Source organism: Agelaius phoeniceus, chromosome 3 (assembly GCF_051311805.1).
Source record: "Agelaius phoeniceus isolate bAgePho1 chromosome 3, bAgePho1.hap1, whole genome shotgun sequence".
NCBI lineage: Eukaryota > Metazoa > Chordata > Aves > Passeriformes > Icteridae > Agelaius > Agelaius phoeniceus.
The window spans coordinates 93109050-93130639 of NC_135267.1; the positions used below are offsets into that span (position 1 = coordinate 93109050).

A 21590-nucleotide genomic window follows, 5' to 3' on the forward strand; every position below is an offset into this window, starting at 1 on the left:
GTAACTCACATCACTGATCTCCCAGCATCTGTGGTTGTGAGCAGGGGTTTGGTTCCCTTTTGCCTGTTCTGTTTGGGTTAGGGTAAGATGGCAATATCTGAGGATGATTTGACATCTGTTGAAGGAAACATTACAAAGAAACTTTCCTAAAGTTTCTCTGAAGCTCCGGAGTTAAGGAATAACAGCTCTTCTCCCTAGGACACAGTTTTTGACCCAGTTATGCAGATTTCACTTTCAGGGCTTCATTGACGTAAATGAATTTTGGTTCTGCCTTAAAACCATTGCAAGAAAAGGTCTTTGTGTAAGTTTCAGTTTATGTTTGGTTTTTTTAATCCAAAACACCATTGAAGTATTAAATAACTTAATACTGCAAGAGCTTATTCTTTCCAGTCCATGGCTTTCCCCTGAGGAAGAAGTAAATATGCCTCCTCAGAGACACTTTGAAAATGATGCTAGACAGATGTGCAGGGATGCACATGCACATCTGTACACCCAAACAGCACCGTGAGCTCTGTGCCCTGGAAGCCTGTGGTGTGAGGGGGTAAGACTGTGGAGGAGGCACAGTAAGCTGATCTGACTGGAAACTGTCTAATACTGAATTTCATTTTAGGAACCATGGAAGTATCGTGCTTTTACCATGTACTTATGTGTTCAAAAATATTTTTCCAGTACATGTTATTTCTAAATTACTAATTACTTGTGCAGAAAAGTTGCAGTGTGCTTTTCTACAAAATTGCAAGGAAGTTTCTTCCAAACTCTGCAGGAGAGTGAACTAAAGGATTTCTAGGCATTTTGTTCCTGTCTATAACTTGAATCAAGAAAACACATCAGTGTGATTGGTGCATTTAATGGCCTCTCAGGTTTCTTAAATTTAGGTTCAGAAAGTTGCACAATAGATTATGGTAGATTACTGTTGACCAGGTAAAGAAAACTGATTGTGAAGGACACATCAGGCACTTCAGAGGAAGTTACATTCAAATGGCAATCATTATTTCTCTTGAGCTGGATGTTTACAGGAATACAAACTGAGTAGTGAAGCTGGGTGGAGAGCAGAGGTTGCATCTGCTCAGGGACTGCTTGGGGTAAGGCAGTACTGGTATGAAAAATAGCAAAGGGGCCTGGACATGGACTAAGGAGTATGTTGATTCAAATTCTGGGTTTATTTTTAAAAAGTCCTCCAGGATGATGTTGTGAAACTGAAGAACCATCAGAAATATAATGAAAAGCTAGGAGAGATATCAGGTAAAAAAAAACAAACATCAGAGAACAAGGACGGTTTGGAAAAGGTTCAAGGTTTTTGATACAAGAAAGGCTATATGTTGCTGCTCTTGAAGTATGCCATGCAAAACCCCAACTGTCTCTTCACTGCAGGAATGCCTTTCTTTTCTCTGTGGTATTTTAGAAAGCCACATCTTCAAGTAAAATTGAATCTGACTTGCTTTTGTCTTTATATTGTTCACACTGAATTACTTGCTTATTGGATACATGCTTGTCAGGCAGACCATCTAAGATGCCACTGAGGGTTGGTAACCTTGAAGGATATTTTCTATGTGGTTTTAATTATAATACATTCTGAAACAAAAAATGCCTTTCTCCATATTACTTTATAAGATTTAAATATTTTTCCCCTGTTGCCCTCACTGGAGTGCAGAAAATAGGTTGACTGAAAGGCTGACTATCAAATTAAATTTGTTCTTGTTTTAAATAACTTTTCACATTACATCTCTAGAGATTTTTATCCCTGTATCTGCAGAAATGTCATTTGAAATTCTTCTTCCTCCAAGATTTTACCAGGGCAAAATTTCAAAAATGTATGCATTCATTTCCTTCACCCTCTTTTTTCCAGTTCTACACCAAGTTGTGCCTCTTCTCCCTTCTTTTGGGTGTCCTTTCCCAAAAGTGCTACTTACCCAGGTGAGTTTAAGCTTGGGATACACAGGCATACCTACTTCCATGAGGCAGCTCTAACACTCCTCTGCATGTGTATGGATTTCTGTTTGCAATAAACCAGCTTGTTTATGCCTACTGTGCAAAACATGGCTGGTGACTGGAGGAGCTTCTTAGCACTACATAATATTCTGTGTGAGGGGAGGTGGTTAGAGTTTGGAATAACTAGTCCATAAAGTAGGACGAAGCTGTTTTAACAGGAAAACTTGCTCTATTTTGCATCTGTTTCTTTTGAGTGATAAGTCAGGGGAAAAAAATAATGATTTTTGCTCTTAATTCTCTGAATTCCTGTAATGTTCAGAAAAGATGTGAATAGAATTTACAAGATTATTGAAGATTACGCAATGGTCCCATATCTGTGAGCAGTTCAGGGAAAAAAAGTCACTGCTACTTGTACTGTCACTTAAACATGATATGAGAGAGACACTTCCCTCCCCTGCTTCCTGCCTCTTTTTATGTTCTTTGCAATGTGAATATACTAACATCTATTTGAAAGTTATTTTTGTCACCTAGGCCTTCTCTTTCACATCTACCTCAGAAGCAACGCTTGCATCTTGGCGGCGTGTGTTTGTTTAATCTGAGGAAGAGCAAAACTTGTTCAGGTGGCCGCAAAAGCAGAAACAATTGTTTGCCTCGAGATCATGGTGTTCATTTATCTCACCTTTAAGGTGTTTTGTAATCACTTTTTCCCAGATCCAAAAGATAATGTCCTAGGAGATAACAGCTAATAGATGCAAATACTGTGTGAATTATACTTACACCTACTTGCATCAGTCGCCCTGTGTGACAACAAAGGAAGGGAAAGAAAACAGATAGCTGTCCTTGTTGTGTACTGTGTTGAGGGCCCTTGACTTGCCCTGAGACAAACAAACAAAATGGATGGATACAATAGAGTAGAAATTGCTTTGTTTTTTTTCCACTCTCAGCTCTTCACCGCGTCTGGTTCTGCATAGATGTGATGGAACTGTTGGTTTTGAGTGTTAAATAATATACATACTTATATAAGAACAAGCTCAATCCCTTTTTTGTGGGAGTGGTACTGTGCATTAGGATTCTTTTTTTCAAACACGCCAGCAGCTTTAAGGGCTGCTGAGATCCTGGTGAATTGTTTTCCTGATGATGCTGCCCAGTGAGCCGGGCTCTGTGGTGCACAGGGGTTCTCTGGCCCGGCGGCACGCGCGGCGCTTTGGCACGTTCTGTCACCGATGGAGGCGCTTCTTGAGGTGGTCTGCTCTGGGTGGGCAGCTCTGTGTGTCTGGGGGCTTCCAGCTGGGTGGGCTTGGGGTGTTTCAGTGTTAAATACAATTCCAGAGGTGGCTCTCTTGTGATCCATCTCTAGCGTAACAACAGTAAAGTATTGGATCTTTGATGTTTGCCTGGCAGAGAGTTCTCCCTCCTCTGTTTTGTACCACTTGCATCTGCCTCATCACAGCCTGCTTTCCTCCAACCTTGTCTTCATTAACAACATGCTGTACACCCTCTACAAACAAGATGATGTCCCTAAGATGCTGATAATGGATAGCTGTAAAAAAGGCTTAACTGAACTTCCTTCTGTTGCAGTTTATTTCAAAAGACAGAAGTATCAATAATGGAATGTTCTGAGTTGTCCTAAGTTTACACTTCTGATTGGACCAGCTAATTTCCTTAGGCAACTGATTTGTCCTTGCAATCAGTAGAGACAAAAGGTCTTTTCTTTAGGGCAGCTCAGCAGAAACTGAATTTTGGTGCTCTGGTCACATTCTCTTCTAGAAACGTTTCCTTGCATTTTCTTTTTTTTGTTTTCTCCCTTTTTATACTGGCTGTAGAGGAAACCTGGAGCCATGAGCCAGCCAGGGTGTTGGTGGTATAAGTTGCACAATTGTACCCACAGTTATCAGGTAGGGCATCTTTGGAGGGTGACAATGAAGGCATTGGTTGGAAGACCTGTTTAAATAGTTTGCCCAGTGTAAAGTGTTTTTTACAGACTTAAAGGAATGCTACATCTTAAAGAAATAAAGATCTGCATTTCTTGCTCTTCTAAATGCAGGCCTTTGTAAATGACAGCAATACAAGATGGTTTCTAGAATCTTCTCTCTGATAAGAGCAAAAAACAGATTGAAACTGTAGTCCTCTAGTCGGATGGGTTGCAGAAATTAACACATATCTCTTACTGCTTTCAGTGAAGTGCTCACTAGCATATGAGCATCTGTATACAGGTAGATCCCTCCTGTGCTGCTGACAGGCATTTTCTATGTATTAGAAACTCCTTCGAAGTGTTCTGTCAAATGGTACCCCAAAATGTAGGTGGTTCTTTCCTAAGTGAACCAACAAGCCAGGGAGGGGAGTATCTTTTGACAGAGCATGCAAATGTTTGACACAACCTTGTGAGTTTGAAAAGATGGAAAATTCTTTATCTGGCACAATTTGGAAAAGTTCTGTTAAACCAGGCAAAATTTATTTTGTTTCCACTTTAAAAATTAAATTAGAAATGACTGTAGGAATTTCCCTCTCTGATGTTCCATGTTGAATAAAAGCATAACGAGTTGGACAAGGCTGTTGGATGAGGTCCTCTGGGAAGGGGAAACTGTGGGAGAAATAATGTGGTCTGAGCCTGTGTGAGCCCTTTGAGCAGGCAGATCTGCTGTTCATTACTGGGCTTGGTTGTTTCTGGCTGTAAATTGTGAACTGAGGGGTGGAAGGGTGAGGGTGGTGTCACTCCAGCCTGGGCTGCTGGCATCTGAGGAGGGAGCAGTGCCATCTGTGAGGGGCTGCACCTCAGCCCTGTCACCAAAAGGGTTGTGGTGACAAAGTTGAGTTGGTGGCTGGAACACGTGAGGTCAGTCCTTGGTGAACCTGCCCTGGTTTCAGGGAGACATTTCAGCCATTTTTGGGGAGAATTCAGTTGCATGTTGCCTGCTTGTGTGCACTAGTTTCTCCCACATATGGACTTTGTGGGAGAAACCACAGGGGTTTCCCTACAATTCCTTTCACCTCCCTGTATGCTGCTGCTGCTGCTGCAAACAGTGCAAAAGGGGTGCCTGAGCAGGTCCCAGCTTTGCCTTTTAGAACTGTGCTTCAGTCTGGTTGAAGTCAGTAAATGTGATTTTTCTGAGCAGAAAAGACACATTTTTATGTCTAGTGGTCATTCTTGTTTTGGGAGTGGAGAGAATGGGTTCAACTTAGTATTTTTGTGGAATGTAGATTTAAATTATTATTAAAATGAGATCTTAGGAGAAAGTGTTTATATATTTATAGGGGGAAGAAGAACTTTGTTAGATAGTTCTTTGAGGTAAATGTACTTGTCAGAGAATTTATTATTTTAGTCCTGTGGTCTTTCTAAATGCATTTGACATGATCGTTATTCACTCGCACCATTTGTTTCCTGTCTCATTATATAAGTTAGCAAACCACTCTAGGGTTGCCTTTACTTTTATTTGCATTAGAAACTGCACCATAAAAAATATTCTCATTGGGTTGCCTGCTGCTGAGCCAAGAGCTGTAAATAAAGTGGTTTCTAATTGAAATCCAGGAGAACCACAGAACCATCATAATTAATATACCCTCTGTCTTTCTCTCTCTTTTTTTAATATTACCACATATCTTTTTTTATAAAGTGAACGAAGCTTCTCTTCTTCCTAGCTACCCTTCACTTGAAATCACTTCCTGCTTTTAGTGTTTCCATACACTTTTCTGGGTAAATGAATTCTTGAGGCTGGGGATTTTTTTGTTTTGTTTAGTTACTTAATTTTTTTCTTTATTTAAAAAAAATTTTTAGTTACCAAACTTACTTATCAAGAAGACCAGTTTTGGACAAGAGTAAGGAAAAAAAAATATTTTGTGAGTAAGCTTGGTGTGAGCATGTTATGATCTACGGGCAGATATTCCTGAGAAGTGGTTTTCTGCTTTTGACTGGGAGGGTGGGCACATGTTGCCACTCATGTTTTAATGGAATACTCCATCTGCTGTCAAGCCAAGTCTCTTTTTGAACATGAAAGTTTTGTGCCAAATGCAACATCAAATCCATATAAAAGCGGTGGGGTGTTTGCTTCAGCACTCTGCAAATGTTAAAACCCAATGTGTCTAAGAGGGTGGGCAAATCCAGATCATCTTGTGTATGTGGTTCTTTGCTTATTTTAAAATGGCAAATACTTGTCATTCCAGTTGGTTTTTAATTTGAAACATATAGGCAGGTATTCTTTTGATCTGTAAATGGCTGTTTCATTGGGGATTTTTTAGTTAACTAGTTTCATATTATCTGCTTTATTTGTAGAGTTCTCATCACAGATTACCTAATGTGTTGGATTCCTGTCTCTTGTGCTGCATGTTATTTTTACCCTCTTTGCAAAGGCTGGTGCTATGCCACCAAAAAGATATTTTTTTTCCTCCCAATGTTAAGGAGATGCAGCAAGTCTGTCATCTATTAAGGTTCAGAATCCATAATACTCATGCATTTTGCTCTAATCATCTGCAGCGTAATTTTTATATTTTTTTTATTCTGCATATTGACAGGGTAATTTTTTGTTCAGCTATGACAGCCATGAATCATTCGGCAAGTTACTTGATTCACATGGATGTTGATTTTTTTTTTTTTTTAAAGCACCTGGTGAGGATGGCAAGAACTCTTTTCTTGCTCCTTCACCAGATTTAGGAATGGGAGCTGTGAGGGTCTTTGCTTACCTTGCTTATTAGAAACAAAGCAGATGATAACAGCCCTGTGAGCCTAGAACTGGTTGTCTGTGGTGGTCCTTCAGGCATTGGGATGGAGTCAAAATCCTGAATTATCTAAGGATTTCCCATGTTAGCTAAAGTCTTTCAGTTTAGGACCTTCCAAAAGTTAGGAACTCCCTGGAAATTGTGGCATTCTCAAGTCCAGGGCAACCTCCTTCTGATAATAACTGAGACAATTTATCTATTTGAGGATATGGCTAAAATTGAAATGGAAATTAACCTACTTGCCAAAGTCTTGCCAAAGATCCTACTTTCATTGAGCATCATCTTGTTGTTAAGAGCTTACTGAACCTGAGAAATAGAAGTGAGATCTGGAAGAAGTAGGTGATGGTGATTTAAAATGTACGAAATTGTTCAGGTAACACAAACCAGAAACTTCTCAGTGGCTCAGTGTTCTATTATTGTGGGTATATAAAATACACCATTCTTGTGCTTGTGTGAAAGGTCTGTGCCTGGGACAGCAGACCAGTGAAGTCATGTCCTCAGAGTGACAGTTCCATTTTTGTCTTGGGTTGAATGGACTGTGTAACCCCATAAAGATGTAAAAATAGTCATCAGCCACAGACTGCATGTGGAGTAGAGTGAAACTGCATGTCTTTTACCACTGGAGAAGTTGTACAGACTGCACTGGATATTTGTGCTTTGAAAAGGATGGACATCTATGGGGATTGCCAAATCACCTCTTTCTCACCAGATTCACCAGAAACCTTGAATCAGAGATGTCTAAGATCTGTCCATCTCAGGATTTCATGTCTTAAGTAGTCCTGTGTTGTCCAGAGAAAATTACTAGTCCTGTATGTTTTACTGTAAGAAATATTTTTGAGTTCAGGACTTCATAGCTCACACAAGTGAATAAATCATCTGAAACTCATGGTCAGGTTTTTCTGACAAGAACAGGTGTATCTATTGGAAATAAGGACATAATCATTTATCAAATGGATCTCAAGACTCTGCTGTGTACTTGTACTGTGGTTTGCTGATCAATGTAGAGAGCATGACCAGCTGCCTCAGCACTGCCTGTGCACAGAGTACCAGAGAGGTGTTTTCTTCTTGACCAAACCCAAAAAGATTTTCTCAATTCATCATCTTCTTCATCAGTTCTTGGTGTCTTTGTGGGGAAGGAGAGCACTCCTGGGTTGTGGTTTCTCCTGGTACACCAGGGGCAAAAAGAGGAGGCTGGAGCTGGCTGTGGAAGGCACACCAGACCAGCACTCCTGTTTTCAACAGGTGTTTGTATTGTGCAAAACCACTGTAATAGTTTTTGAGAAGAAAACATTATCTGTGTGTCAGAAGGGCACTGGGGAGTGATTGCTCACACTTGCAGGGCTTCAGAAAGTGTCAGAAAAATCTGATAATTCAAGGTCTCTCTGTGAAGGAAGATGACTATGCCATCTCTCTTCTGGAAAAGGGCAGGAGATCTCAAAGGAATAGGGCATTGCAATTGGTCTGTTAAGACCATTTTAGCCTTGCAGAACTCAGGGAGGATTCTGCAAGAGAGAACTCTGGACTTAATGAAGCTTTCAGTGGGCAGAGGAATGTCAGTCCATTCTTGAATCTAGACGTGGTGCCATGGCTTAGCCTCAGGTAGCAGCTAAGTACTACACAGCCACACTCCAGTGGGATGGGGAGGAGAATCAGAAAAGGTAAAACCCATGGTTTGGGATAAGAACAGTTTAATAATTAAAATAAAATAAAATAAATAAAATAAAATAAAATAAAATAAAATAAAATAAAAATAGCTGTAAGGAAAAAGGAGATAACAAAAAGAGAGAGAAGGATAAGAGTAGCACAGCACAGCTGCTCCCCACCCACTTAGCCATGCCCAGCCAGTCCCTGAGCAGTGATCCTCCCCCCAGGGTGTATACCAGGCATGATGTTCTGTGGTATGGAATATCCCTTTGGCCAGTTCAGGTCAGCTGTCCTGGCTGTGCTCCCTGCCAGCTCCTTGTGCACCTCTGCACTGGCAAAGCGTGTAAAAACTGAAAAGTCCTTGTCTAAGAGTGAGCACTACTTAGCAACAACTAAAATGTGAGGGATGATATTCCCTCTCATCCTAAATCCAAAACACAGCACTGTACCAGCTACCAGAAAGAAAATTGCCTCTATCCCAGTGGAAATCAGGCCACTGGCTAAACTAATGTAGAAAATGGAGAGATATGCAGCATTTGACATAGCTAGGCATTGCTGGAAAATATATCAGTAGGGTCACATGAGACTGCATAAACTGATCTGGGTCCTGCATTACCAGAGACATTAATACAGGGAGAGATGAGGCAAAGAATGTCTTAAGATTTTCCTGTGAAATGGTCTTCCTCCAAGGCAAGGTCCTGTAAAAACCTAAAATGAAAATCAAATCTATACTGGGGTTCTCAATATTAAAAAAAAAAAAAAAAAAATTAAAAAAATTTAAAATTAGGCTTACTGAAACTCTCAACTCTTTTCAAAGATATAGATTTTCATGCTGTTGTTATCTGGTACAGCATCTGATACAGACTTTTCTCGTAGCCTGAATTTTCAGTCCAGAAATGCTAAGAATATGACAGAAACAGTACTCTTGATTATCTTTTGTCTTGTGCAGTTACTGCTTTTCCAGAAGGCTTGTCTTCAAATCTCCCATAAGGACAATTGGATTTAATTTATTTTTTTTAATGTAGGACCATTGCCTATTAAAAAAATAAAACATTGTTTTGTACAAGCCAAAATCATATTACTGTTGTTCTAGGCTGATTCTTGGCATCTGAAGGAAAACAAATCTTTGTGCATTAGGTATTCAGAGGCAACTTTAAATCATATGTGCAGTGCCTTCATTATATGTTATCCATTCTTATTGTCTTTTAACTGAAGAACAGTAATAAGAATTCTCCATTGCAAGATAAAGGAACAAATGTAAGGTTGTTCATACATAGGAGAAAATATTTAATAGCCTTGTAACCCTTCCTGGGAGGTCTCTGCTTGGAATCTTTATCAGATGAAGCTGCTGTTGAACACCTACCTGGCACTCATGCAAGTTGGTGCTTTGCTCCTTGGGATGCAGTTTTGGGGGAAGGCTGTTTGGATGCCCTGGTGCTGTGCAAGTTTTGCCATGAGGTTTGGCCAGGAGGAATAATGGTGTTTCCCTAGCAGGAGTGCAGGGTGTGCCATTGGAGCTAAGTGCAGGCAGAGCAGGACAAGGCTCAGCATCTCTGCAGGACCTGCAGCCACACAGTGGTAGCACCAGCCTTCCCTCTCACCGTGTGCCCCCGTGCTTCAGAGTGGGAGTGCTGTCACCATGGCAGGGATTCTCGGGAGCCTTGCGCCCCTGCCATACCTGCCCTTGTGTCTGGCTGTGTTAATGCTTTGGGGACATCCCAAAGCTGCTTACTCTGGGTGGGAGAAGCTGAAGCACTGCCTGCTGAGGTCTGGCTGCTGTTGCCTGAGCTGCCTTTGCTTCTAATTTCATCAGCACACTTCAATGTCTCTCACCTTTCATCTCTACTGAAGGTGTTTTACCTCCTCCTTTAGCTTTTTTAACATCAGCTCACAATCCATCCCCATTCTACAGCTCCTGGTTATGTTATCTGGTGTTTGCAGTGATGAGGGTTGTTAGAAATGGCATTTTTGGTTGCATTTTTCAGTCATGAAGTCCACTGTCAGAACTAAAAATGCCTGAGGTCCATGGCATTACATCTCCATCCTCTGGTTGTACTGCTTGTAGCCACTGTTGCTTGGGCAGTTCCCAGGGGTGCTTCAGTGGGGAACATCCATGCTGCTCAGAGTCACAAATTACTTTACCAGTCAGATGTCGTGAGTAGATAATCCAGAGGTTTGTATCTGCTGTAAATGAAAAGTGAACAGAAGGGAAACCACGACCATGTGTGTCAGCATCACCATCTTCTTTCCAGAATCCTGTGATAAATCTGATAACACTGTTCTGAGAATTGCTTGCCTACTAATTATTGGAAAAGCATTACCTTTTCTTTGTGTCTGTAATTAGCATTTCAGCTTGAGTCTAAGGCCTGATGAAAAATGAGTCTGGTATGCCATAGGTTCAGTAAATGATGAAAAACTGAAGTCTGTGTTTGCTTACTTTCTTTCTCCATAAAACAAACAAAACTTGAGCTGATCTCTGAGTAGAAATGGTGTCAGAAACGATGTGGTCTAAAGGAGGAGGTTGGTTTTATTTCTCCATTTCCTCATCGGGTGGCTCACAGTACATGTAAACAATGCAATAAATAAATAGTCCAAGTCCAATCTTAGCTAAGATAACCATGAAAAATCTGTTTATATGTTCCTAAATCAGAAGACAGAAATGCATCTCCTACAAACTGATAGGAGAATTATAGAGTAAGTCTTTAAAAGCATGATCCGGAGCAGCCAAGATTTCCAGATAGCACACTCTGAAATTTAATATCCATGTAAAACAGTTGATAATAAATGTTGATGTACAGATATTGTGTGTCCATTGAGATAAGTCTTTTAGGGACAGAGAACAGACTGAAAATTTAAGGCAAGCTCTGTGAAGTGGCACTGAGGTTCTGTCTGCTGTGCTGGCTTGTGGGGTTGGAGATGCAGAACTCGGTGCGTGGCCATCTGAACAACAGCATGTCTGAATGCAAGACTTCTCTGAACAGGATTTGTACTAATCATTTTATCTGGTTTGTTTAGAGATATGAGCTTGCTCTGGAGGTGTTGGAGGTCTTTTGCAGACTATTTGGAGAGATAATTCATAGAGGCTTCTCTAAATGACAGCAGATGGGAAATCACACAATTTAGCTCTAGTCTGATGTCTCAAGGAGAGATAAACCAGTGAGCAGCCTGTGGAAGGTTATTCCAGAGAGGAAACCTCAATGGCTTAAATAAACAGGACTTGAGAATATATCCACTGCTACCTCCTAGCAACCAAAACTTAGGAGGTTCAATTGGCGCAGATCCACTTGCTTGGAGGACGATTATGTGTAATTCATGCTAGATTCAGGTCATTGTGACCTCAGACAAAACTGGGACATGAAATGAGATGTTATCCTCTGGCTCCTCTTGTGGAGCCCCCAGTTCCTCCACCTTCATGCAAAACACTGTGCCAGGGTGCCAGTGGGATCATGGGGAAATGTGGGCAGAGCCTCTTGGCTCTTGAATTGGCTGGGACAATAATTCAAGCTCTGTCCGTGATAGAGCTGAAAACAGTATGAGCAGGTCAGGCATACATTGCTTTCAGTTGGAGGTGTGATGCTTGGTAACATATCAGTAATCCTGAAAGATTTCTTGGTCAGTTGGTGAGACAGAGATGACAAGCAAGTTTATCATCATCTTCACAGTGTTTCCTCCTTATAATTCACAAGACAAGGTGCTGTGGTAGTGTGCTGTGCCTACCACAGAGAAGGTTTCTTCCCTGGTGCTTGTTAGGCAGTCACTGGAAACTCCTTCCTCCTGTTCTACTAAGAATCAAGATGGCATTTTGGTCAGAAATAAAGCTTTAGCTGTTAAATTATTTAAAAGACCCTTTTCTTCCTTGCTCTTCTGTTCTTCATCTCACCTCCCCCCCAGTTGTTCAGAAAATAAAAACAAACCAACTAAACCCCGAAACAAATAAACCCCCTCTCACCAAATAATTATCTTTAGCCTTCCCAGGAAGGCATTACTCTAATCTGTGGGGGGTTGTTTATATTTCTCTCAAAGAAGCATTAAGCAGGATGAACTTGCTTCTTGCAGAATGATCCGTGTTTACTTTGTCACTTCTGTATCAATAAAGCACCTCTTGAGGGTTTTCTGCGTGCTTTGTTAAGAGTTGGCAAGCTGTAGAGAGAGTTGTGCAGCTGGACCTGCATTTAGTGTGGGCAGTACCTTGAAGGTGAAGTTACAGGGCTGGGAACACACCTGCTCCAAAACTGAGGTCGTCTTTGAAGAGGAATCACAGAAGCCAGAACTCAAAGCTTCGGAGGCTGCCTGTCTGTACCTGGAGGGTAAATGGGTGAAATAGTCCTAGCTTAGCTAGGAGACCTTTCTGGGAGCTTTGTTGTTATTTTTGAAAGTATTAAGCGCAAAATCTCAATTTGTTACAAAAAAGTAGCCATAAATTGTGCCTGGCCCTTCTTCCTTGCTTGCCAGCTGAAGGCACTGAGGTATTAAAAAGCACTGCCATTTCCCCTCTTCTGTGCTGCCTCTGGTTATTTGGAATTCTCAGAAAGGAAACTGAGGATTGGCAAATAGTACCCATCCTACAGGAAAGTCTGTGTTAAGGAGAAGATTACTACAGGGATGGCTAAGAGCTTTTAATGTACTGAAGAAGAAAATAGTCAGTGGAGCTAATACTTGTGGGGAATAAATTCTTCATAGAAAGTTGAGAAATGTTCTTCTGAAAATGGTAAAAGTAATTGTAAAAGCTGAATGGCATGGCATTTAATTATGTAAGGAACGAAAGAGGCTAAAAAAAATAATAACCTGGTATATCAGAAAGCAATTTAAAATATAAGCTAGGGAAAATGGAATATTTCTGTCACAGTAAGATGAATTCCACCACTGGCTGCATTGATTTAATGTCTCAAGTTTTGTTCCAAACAGATCTGTACTGGAAGGGAATGGGGGTGTGGGAAAGGCATATTTTTGTTCCTTCAGCCTCCCAAGCCAACCCATTCCCCCGCTCAGCAAGAATGGTGAGAAAGATATAGATAAAAATACAAACAGGATTTAAGAATTTAATTAGCTCTGATGGTCATCCAATCTCCAGTTGTCTGGTAATTGTCTCTTTCAAAGGGATCATTTGAAGCAGAGCTTCATATGCTTTGTGAATGTCAGTAAACTAAGCTTGTTAGTGTACAGTGCAAAGGCCAAAGCTGAATTCTTGTGGGTATTTGCAGCCTTTAATAAATAGCACGGCAGTGCCGAGGAGGAATCATTCCTTACACCCACTCGCCCTTAAGATGTTTCCCTTCAATTCAGAAATTAATATTCAGTTGAAAAGTTATTATACATTTTATGTCTTTCAAAATATTCTTGGCAGTGCATAGGAGTCAGTCTGCAGAGGAGTGGGATGGGTTGGGGTTTTTTTTTCCCCACCCACCTTCTGCAGGGAAGATCTGGAGCCAAGAAGTAGCTGTTAGACTTTCAGGTTTGTCAGCTTATTTGTTTGAGGTTGGGGTGTTTTTTTGGTCTCATAGTGCTGCTCCTGAGCTGTGGAGCTCCTGCTCCATCTTCTTAGGGCAGGGTTGGCATATTAGTGAGAGGTCCAAATGTCAGGTTATCAGACTGTTGACAAGATCTTGCTGTGACGTGTTCCCAACACTGCCAAATTGGAACAATTAGGGCTAAAGCTCATTATGGGGAGTGCCCACTTAGATTTTTTTTTGTGTGTGATTGGGGAATTTCTTTTAGGAGAGTGGCTGGTTTGCAGTAATTTTGCAAAGGAAAATGATAGTTTGAGGTTTTTTCAAGGAAACAGTGTTGTTTATTGATGTCATTTTTGGCAATGATTTTGTTTGAACAGTTTTAGTCGCCTCATAGTTTTAAGTAAGAAACTGAAATTTTGCAAGAGTGTGGGCTTGATGTATTAAGAATAACGAAAAGAAGGACTGGCTGAAATATGTTGTAGAACTCCCTGTACTGAATGATTGGATGATAAAATGCTGGAGGAAATTGCTTGTAGATAAACGAAAGCCATGCATGGAGGAGGAGGAGGAGGAGGGCAGTCACAATACAGTTCATGCCTGATGGATGCTTCACCAGGTGTTAACTGCTCTGGAAGAGACTTTGTTGTTGTCCTGTAAAAATGGCAGTGAAATGATAGACAAAACAGGTGGCAGTACTTGATAGTGAAATAACAGAAAACAAACCAGAAAGTATGAAAGTGCTGCTGTGTAAATGTGTGGTGCTCCTCTGTCTTCGATACCATATGTGGCTCTGGTCCTCCCTGCCTCCCATTTCACCTCCCCCAGTCCACAAAGTGTTGTAAAAGAGAAGAGAAATCCAAGGTATGGGGTGACAAAAAACCACTAGAAGTCCTTGATCTGGAAGGAGATCTGCAAAAATGATGAATGTCCCAAAAAAAAGAGATGGGGTGTGAGCATCCGCTGTCCTTCCAAGGAGGTGAGCAGGAGATGAGCACAGGAGAGCTGAGAGGGGGAAGATGTTGGGTTCTGCAGCAGCTCTGGGGCTCCTGTGCTGCCAGCCATGTTGCTCTCTGGATTCAATAAGGAGAGGACAAGAAGTGGTTATGTGGTAGGAGGTACAGGGGAATTTTCTCCTGGATGGGCCAAGCTGAGCCCTGCTGTCTGGCCAGTGCAGATGGGCTATGCCTGTGGTGTAACTGTCTCCTTTCATGGGAGCATTTGCTTTGTGTGGTGGGGATGAAGCTGACCAGTACCCCAAGTCAAAGATGCTTTAAACATGATCTCACGTTGTATTGTATGTGTTACCTGAAGCCTTGGACCCTACATGTGAAAAACCTATAAAATATGGAATTTGTAGTCTATCTGTGGAATACTGTCTCATCTGTAAGATGCTTTGTTTGTCTAAGCCATTTTCTCTGGAAATAAATGTCATGCAATATTCCTGAAGCATTTCAAAGATGCAGAAATGAGCACATAAAAATAATTATGCATGCATGGAGAATCTTGTCCTTAGAAGAGAATTTAAGTTTTTCTAGGAAGGTGCAAGCAAGAAGCTGCACATGGACCAGGAAAAGGGAACAAATTCATGAGGCTGGTGATTAAGGGAACACTTCCAGCATGTGAGGAGAGACTCTGCTCTGATATAATTGTGTTAATGGAAGTAATGGTATATGATTGATGATGATAATTTTGATACTGGTAATTATTTTGTTGCTGATTTAGCCAGTTGATATTACAGTCTTTGTTGATATTGCTTGTTTAATACACATACTCTGTTGTTGTTCTTATGTTTCCTATCTTACAATGGGTACCTTTTCCCTTTCCTGCTCCAAAACTAATTAAACACTGTTTGATCATAACCAATCAATTTACGCTCTTCAATACTATGGCTCTTTTTTCTCCTTTGGTATATTCTCAGAATCATGTTTTGGATGCTATGATCACCTGCAGGAAGTCTGGGTTCCCAATTGTTACACCTTGGTTAAGTTCTTAAAATAATAATGTCAAATAATACTGAAGTTAATGCCATTTAAATAAATCATACAATCACAGAATCCTAGAATGGTTTGGGTTGGAAGGGACTTTGAGGATCATCCAGTTCCAACCCACCTGCCATGGTGTCTTGGGGTGACTTTATGATACTGCATCCCCTGTTGTCTGCTCTGGGGCCAGACATGAGTCCTTTAAGCTCCCAGTGGGGAGAGCTGGGGGAGTTCCTCAGCTCACAGTTGGCGTGCAGTGCTCAGACTCCCGGGGGTTCTCTGTGCTGTGTTGTCTAGCACGGATAGAGGGAGTCCATCTCTGCTTTTCAGCAGGACACCTCCGTTAAACCAGGTTACTCAGAGCTCTATCCAGCCTGGCTTTGAACACTTCCAGGGGTGGGGAAGCTTCAGATTATCTGGGCAACCTGTTCTGGTGCCTCACCACCCTCACAGAAAAGAGTGTCTTCCCCATATCCCATCTAAACCCACTTGCTTTCAGTTAGAAACCATTCCCCCTGTCCTGACACTAAATTTGCTTTGTGAAAGCTCCTGCAGACCTAATTCAGCTCTCATCTATAAATCTTCCTCTCGTGTGTTACAATAACGTCCAAGCATGTGGGAACTTTGATTTTTCTTTAGTGTAACATGACTGGAAAAAATCCCTGTCTTTGTGGTGTGATACCTTGAGTTCTACTGCCATGCTCCATTTTATTCCTGGGAAAATACCTACTTTAACTTGCAGTGTGAAGCTTTGCTGATCAATATGTTACAAGCATAGTAAAGTTCAAGAAATTGCCTCCATTACTATCTTGAGATGAGAAATTGATTCAGCTGCATTTTCTTTCTGCTAATTCATCTGTGCTTTACATTCCCATAAAAGGTATTGCGTGCTCCTTATTTTCCAGCAGCGTCATCAATCCTAATGAAGAGAGAAGACTGAAAATTTATATTGTGTATATGGGATAGCTGATCTCTGACTTAGCTCTTAATTTGTAAATGTTGCTGTAGGCTTCACTTCTCAGCTTCTCCTTATTGTGCTTTGTTTGTATGCAAAATCTAAGGGCTGGGATGGAAGCAAAACTGAAGAATATGGCAAAGGAGTATAAAGTTAGATTGCTTTCTAATCTAAACCTCAGAAATGAGATGGTGGTTAAAATTTGATGGAAAGAATTAAAATCTCATTTGTAAATTTGATGTACATCTGTACTGTTTGTTCCTGTATTAATTATGTTGGGAATGCTTTCAGTATTTACCTGCCATCAGTTCTCTACCTCTGGCTCTGAAATGTCCAAAGTTTTACTTTTTATCTGTGTTATTATGTATGAGACCTTTGCACATGTCTGATAATTTCTGTAACCCTGCATAGGGGTGGTATTGTTGCTCTAATGATGAAAGTGATACAGTGGGAAAAGCAGCCAGAACAAATATGAAAAACAGGAAAGGGCTTTTCTGAGTATTTCAGTTGTTGTTTTTCCTAGTGTCCATCAGCCCAGCCTCTGTAGGAAACTACCAGGAGTGGTTTGTCTGCACAATATTTTGGCATTTTTAGGCTTAATAGTAGCAACATTTGTTCAGAGCAGATGGATAAATGACAAAGAAAGCAAAACTATATATTGTGACTTCGGTCATGGCTCATGATATAGCAGATATTTTTTAAATTTAAACATACTGTCAGGTTCTAAATAGCTGTGTTAAACTGAGGCAAAAAAACCTGACATTTTCCCTCTTGGCTCCACTGATGTTAATCTCAGGTTTTCTCCATGTGTCTGAATATTTTTTCTTACAAACAAATGGTGCTCAACTTCTGGTCAGCTATAAGATTCAATATGCCTTTTATAAACCTAGAGGTGTTTAAATAGCAGTGTGAAAACCAAGTCAGATGAAGCATTAAGTAGATGTGAGTTTTTTAAAACCTTATTCCAACAAAGATTCATGGGCTTGCCTAGAAAAACTGTGAGCAGACAGGATGCAAGTGGGTGATGAATTTATGAATTTCGACTCACGTTTCTTGCAAGACATGGGTGCACACAGGTTTTAGTTACTGGGGCTCAACATAATGTTGTAATCAAAAACTCACTTAGATCCAAGAAAATCCATGTGGTTCTACCAGCATTGATCATCAGCTGAGGTGTTCTGTTAAAGAAAGACATTTTAGGCAGGTCAGGCTTTGTGAGGGGCTCTCTCTCATGCTGCATGCTTGGATGGGTTGATGTCTGGGTTGTGCTGTCCTGTTTTCTGTGGGCTTTTGGGAGGGGAGGATGGAGGGGAAAGCAGAGACTGGCACTGGGCAGGACAAGGGAGTTGCTTGGGTTCTTCTCCCCCACCTTGCTGGATAACTAAGGGAGGGCACTTGTTCTGTGCAAGGATCTGCTGGACTTGGGGAGTGAGTTCTTGCTGTATCACAGTGCTTGGGAGCCATTATCAGAGATTTTAAGAGAATAATTTTAAAAAGTGAATGTAGTGTGACAATGAGATGAAGTTGGTTGCTGTCACTGAGGTTATCTGTGCTAATTTCTACATTTTCTTCTTAAGCTTGGAATGACTTCCCAAAACCCAGCAGAGCTCAATGCAGATGAAGCATTTTCCACTGATATCAGTGAGCTGTGAATTGCACCCCAAGTTTCCAGGCCTGTTTCACAGAATCACAGAATGCCAGACTAGAAGGCGCCTCAAGGACCATCTGGTCCAGTCCAGAAGACCTTGCACGTTTTTGTTTTACTCCATAAGGTTCCTGTTAGCCACTCTTCCAGCCTATTCAGGTCATTCTGCAGGGTGGCTCTTCCTGCTGAAATGTCTGCTGCTCCATTTAGCTTGGTATCATTGGCAAACTTTATCAGGTACATTTAATTCTGTCTTCCAGACCACTTATGAACATATTAAACAGCAGTAGGCTCAGTGTTGGGGGTCCAACACTGTGTCACTTTGCCCTTGGTGAATCCATGCTGGCTTTTCCCAATCACTCGCTTCATCTGATTTGTGATAACCTCTTGCAGGATTTGTTCTGGAACTTTCTCCAAGGACTGAAGTATGGCTGATGGGCCTATAATTTCTCAGGTCCCTCTTTAAGCTCTTCTTGTGGATAGGGTGGCATTAGCCACCTTCCAGTCTTTTGGGATGTCCCCCAATCCCCTTGACTTCTCAAGGAACACGTAGAGTGGCCTCACAGTGATTTCAGCCAACATTCTTAACACCCTCAGGTGCTGAGGGCCTTCCCTCAGCAAGTCATCCAGGCAGCAGCATTGACAAAAACATATGTGTTGTTTTCATTTAGGTAATTTAAGATGCCTTGTCTAGATACCTCTTCTGCACTGGCTGACAGCCTGATTGTATCTCCCACATCTTTGACTTGCATTAATCCCTCCCTTCCTGGTTGCTGTACCTGCACTTGTTTGTGTGATACTTGTCATGTAGGTTGCAAGCTCTGGGCCAGCAAATCGTCTCTCAGGGAGAGCATTCACCCTGCCTCTGGGTTCTCTCAAAGCAGCATGAGCTGCTGTGAAATCTTTATGGTCCCTGCAATAGAGGCAAGATGCTGTTTTATTTATTGCATCAGCGTAACCCATTCCTCATTTTTCAGTAGGCACCAAGCTGAGTAAGAATAAAAGACTCACTTATATTTCAGTCTGTAATTTGAAGGTCTGTATCCATCCCAGAGATCTGACACTGAAGCAGTCTCTCACAATCAATAAGGGGAAGGGGTTCTTGGTTGCTCTTTAAAGGAGCTGGAGTGCTGATAGTTGCCCTCTGCCATAGTCACTTAAAAGAGTAACCTGGAGATACTGTATTGAATAGAAGATATTTTTTTGTTGTGTTGCAGTAGGAAACTCATTGTCACAAATCTGTTCATGCTTTGGGGCAAGCTGGTTCTGGGAGATAGTCACATGTGGCAAAATCTAATTTCCATTCTTTTGTTTTGTTTAGATACGTCACTTTGAGATCACAGAATGAAAGCAGCATGAAATGTTATGGCAAAGACAGCACAAGAAGATACAAGAATCTCACAAATCCTCAAAAATCAGGTAATGTCAGAGCATCCTATGTCCAGTTTTTCGAAGGCTGTCTTCTTTAATGAGGTTCAGTGCTTTTGACGATTTTTCAAAATTTGGGCTTCTGAGTGAGTCCCTGTGAGTTTATTGATGGACTTCTCAGATCTGGTTAGTTGTGTGTTGGCTGTGTATCTAGTAGAATATTATTTTGTGTTCCACAATGTGTGTGACACAAGAGATACACACATATCTTAAAGGACTACTTTGGCTATATTGTCTCATACAAGCAAAAGGACATTAACCTAAGAAAAAAAGAAGCAGCAACCATGGTGGTCAGGTTTTTTAGCCATTGGATTTGTCTTGGCTCCATTGCTAGGCACCAACATGGCCTATCTTAGAGGGATGGACTTTTCAGAGTCTTGCAGCTGCATCTCTCAACACTCTCTCCTTTGGGGGAGACGCCGGGCTCCAACTAGCTGTTCCTTCCCCACTGAAAGCTTAGCCATATGCTATTTTCCACATACTATTACTTGTGCTTGATTTTTTTGATTGTTTATCTCTCTCAGGATGTTTCCTCCTTGCCTGTTTTTGCAAATTCTAGCATATGTTCTTTGCCTGTTTCGAAGCATCTCCACTTAGAGAAAAAGGCAATCGTATTGCACCCTGCAGAGAGTAAACACTACAGAGGTCAGGAAGAAACTGCTTAAGTGCATTACAAGGGGGCTCACCTTAAACTAAACTTGCAGGTTTATCATGCCTGTGGTCACAGCAACAGCTGATGGATTAATGTTTGAAAATTTCCTCCTCTCCCCCAAATCAACAGCAGTGACCAGAGGTTGTAATGTATGTAGCCACAGACAGTAACTGAATGAGGACTGACCTCTCTGTCCTAAGTTCATTTCATGTTTGCAGAACCAGGATCTTGCTGGGGAATAACAAGTGGGTCAGTTCAGTACTAGAAGTAAATTAAAATATGAACCCAAAGACAGTTTTGATGATAGGACATGTTTATTTTCCAGGAAGCATTTGAGAGTATTGCCCTTGATGTAGGACTCAGCAGAAGGGAATTTGTCTCAGCTAAAGTAGTCAGTAAACCCAGGTTAGCTGAAGAGATTTCAAATCAAGTATCACTTGATCTAATATGCAGTAAGGTATTAGCAAATATAAAAAAACCAAACAACTACTGTGTTTGTCACAGTAGCACCTTTAGTTAGTGCTGTCTTTGGTATGCTTTTTACTTGCTTAGTCATGGAATATACAATTCAAGTGCCCTTCTGGCCTTAAGTCAAGGTTTGTATATTGTTTTTATTTCTCATCAGTATTGTGAGGAAATCACATCATTTTATGTTTGCCATTTTTATGAAGTAATGTGATACCTGCTTCTGTTGCAGTTCTCCAAACCCTTCACTGTACCTTGAAACAATTCACCGACAGCAAAGATAATCAGATTTGTTGAAGCGACTTTCTTTGTTTCTTTGGGACTCATGAAATTGTATCTTCCTTAAACTAAATTCAGTTAATGCCTTTATTTAGAAATCAGCCTTCTCTTTTTGAATAACCACAATAATTCTGCTAGTCTGGGGGAAGAAATATTTTGATTAAATTACTAGTGCCTTAGAATGCATTTTTTTACATAGATCAAAACAAGAGGAAGATGTTTCTGTTTGTCTTCCCCCTTTCTTCTCCTCCTTTTCTAGAGACTTTCCTGAGATGATCAACTGTTTTTCCTGTTGGGTTCGTTGGGTTTGGTGTTTGGTTTTTGGAGGTTTTTTCTTGGTTTTTTTTGCTGCCTTTTTTTTAAACTTCATTGAAGTAGAGAAATTGCTCGGTTCTCTCCCAGTGCCATCGTTGTTCTCCCCTCCCCCAAGTCCAATGTGTTTTTTATTAAA

General features: G+C 41.0%; 1 protein-coding gene across 8 annotated transcripts in view; it reads left to right on the forward strand.

Annotated features, from left to right (window-relative positions):
• TRERF1 (transcriptional regulating factor 1) overlaps nucleotides 1-21590 on the forward strand; it is a 97894-nt gene that overhangs the window by 48686 nt on the left and 27618 nt on the right. For all 8 annotated transcript variants that reach the window (XM_077175860.1, XM_077175855.1, XM_054629288.2 and 5 more), the window contains one exon: nucleotides 19637-19734. The gene's annotated coding sequence lies outside the window, so the exon portion shown is untranslated. The remainder of the gene's footprint in view (nucleotides 1-19636; nucleotides 19735-21590) is intronic.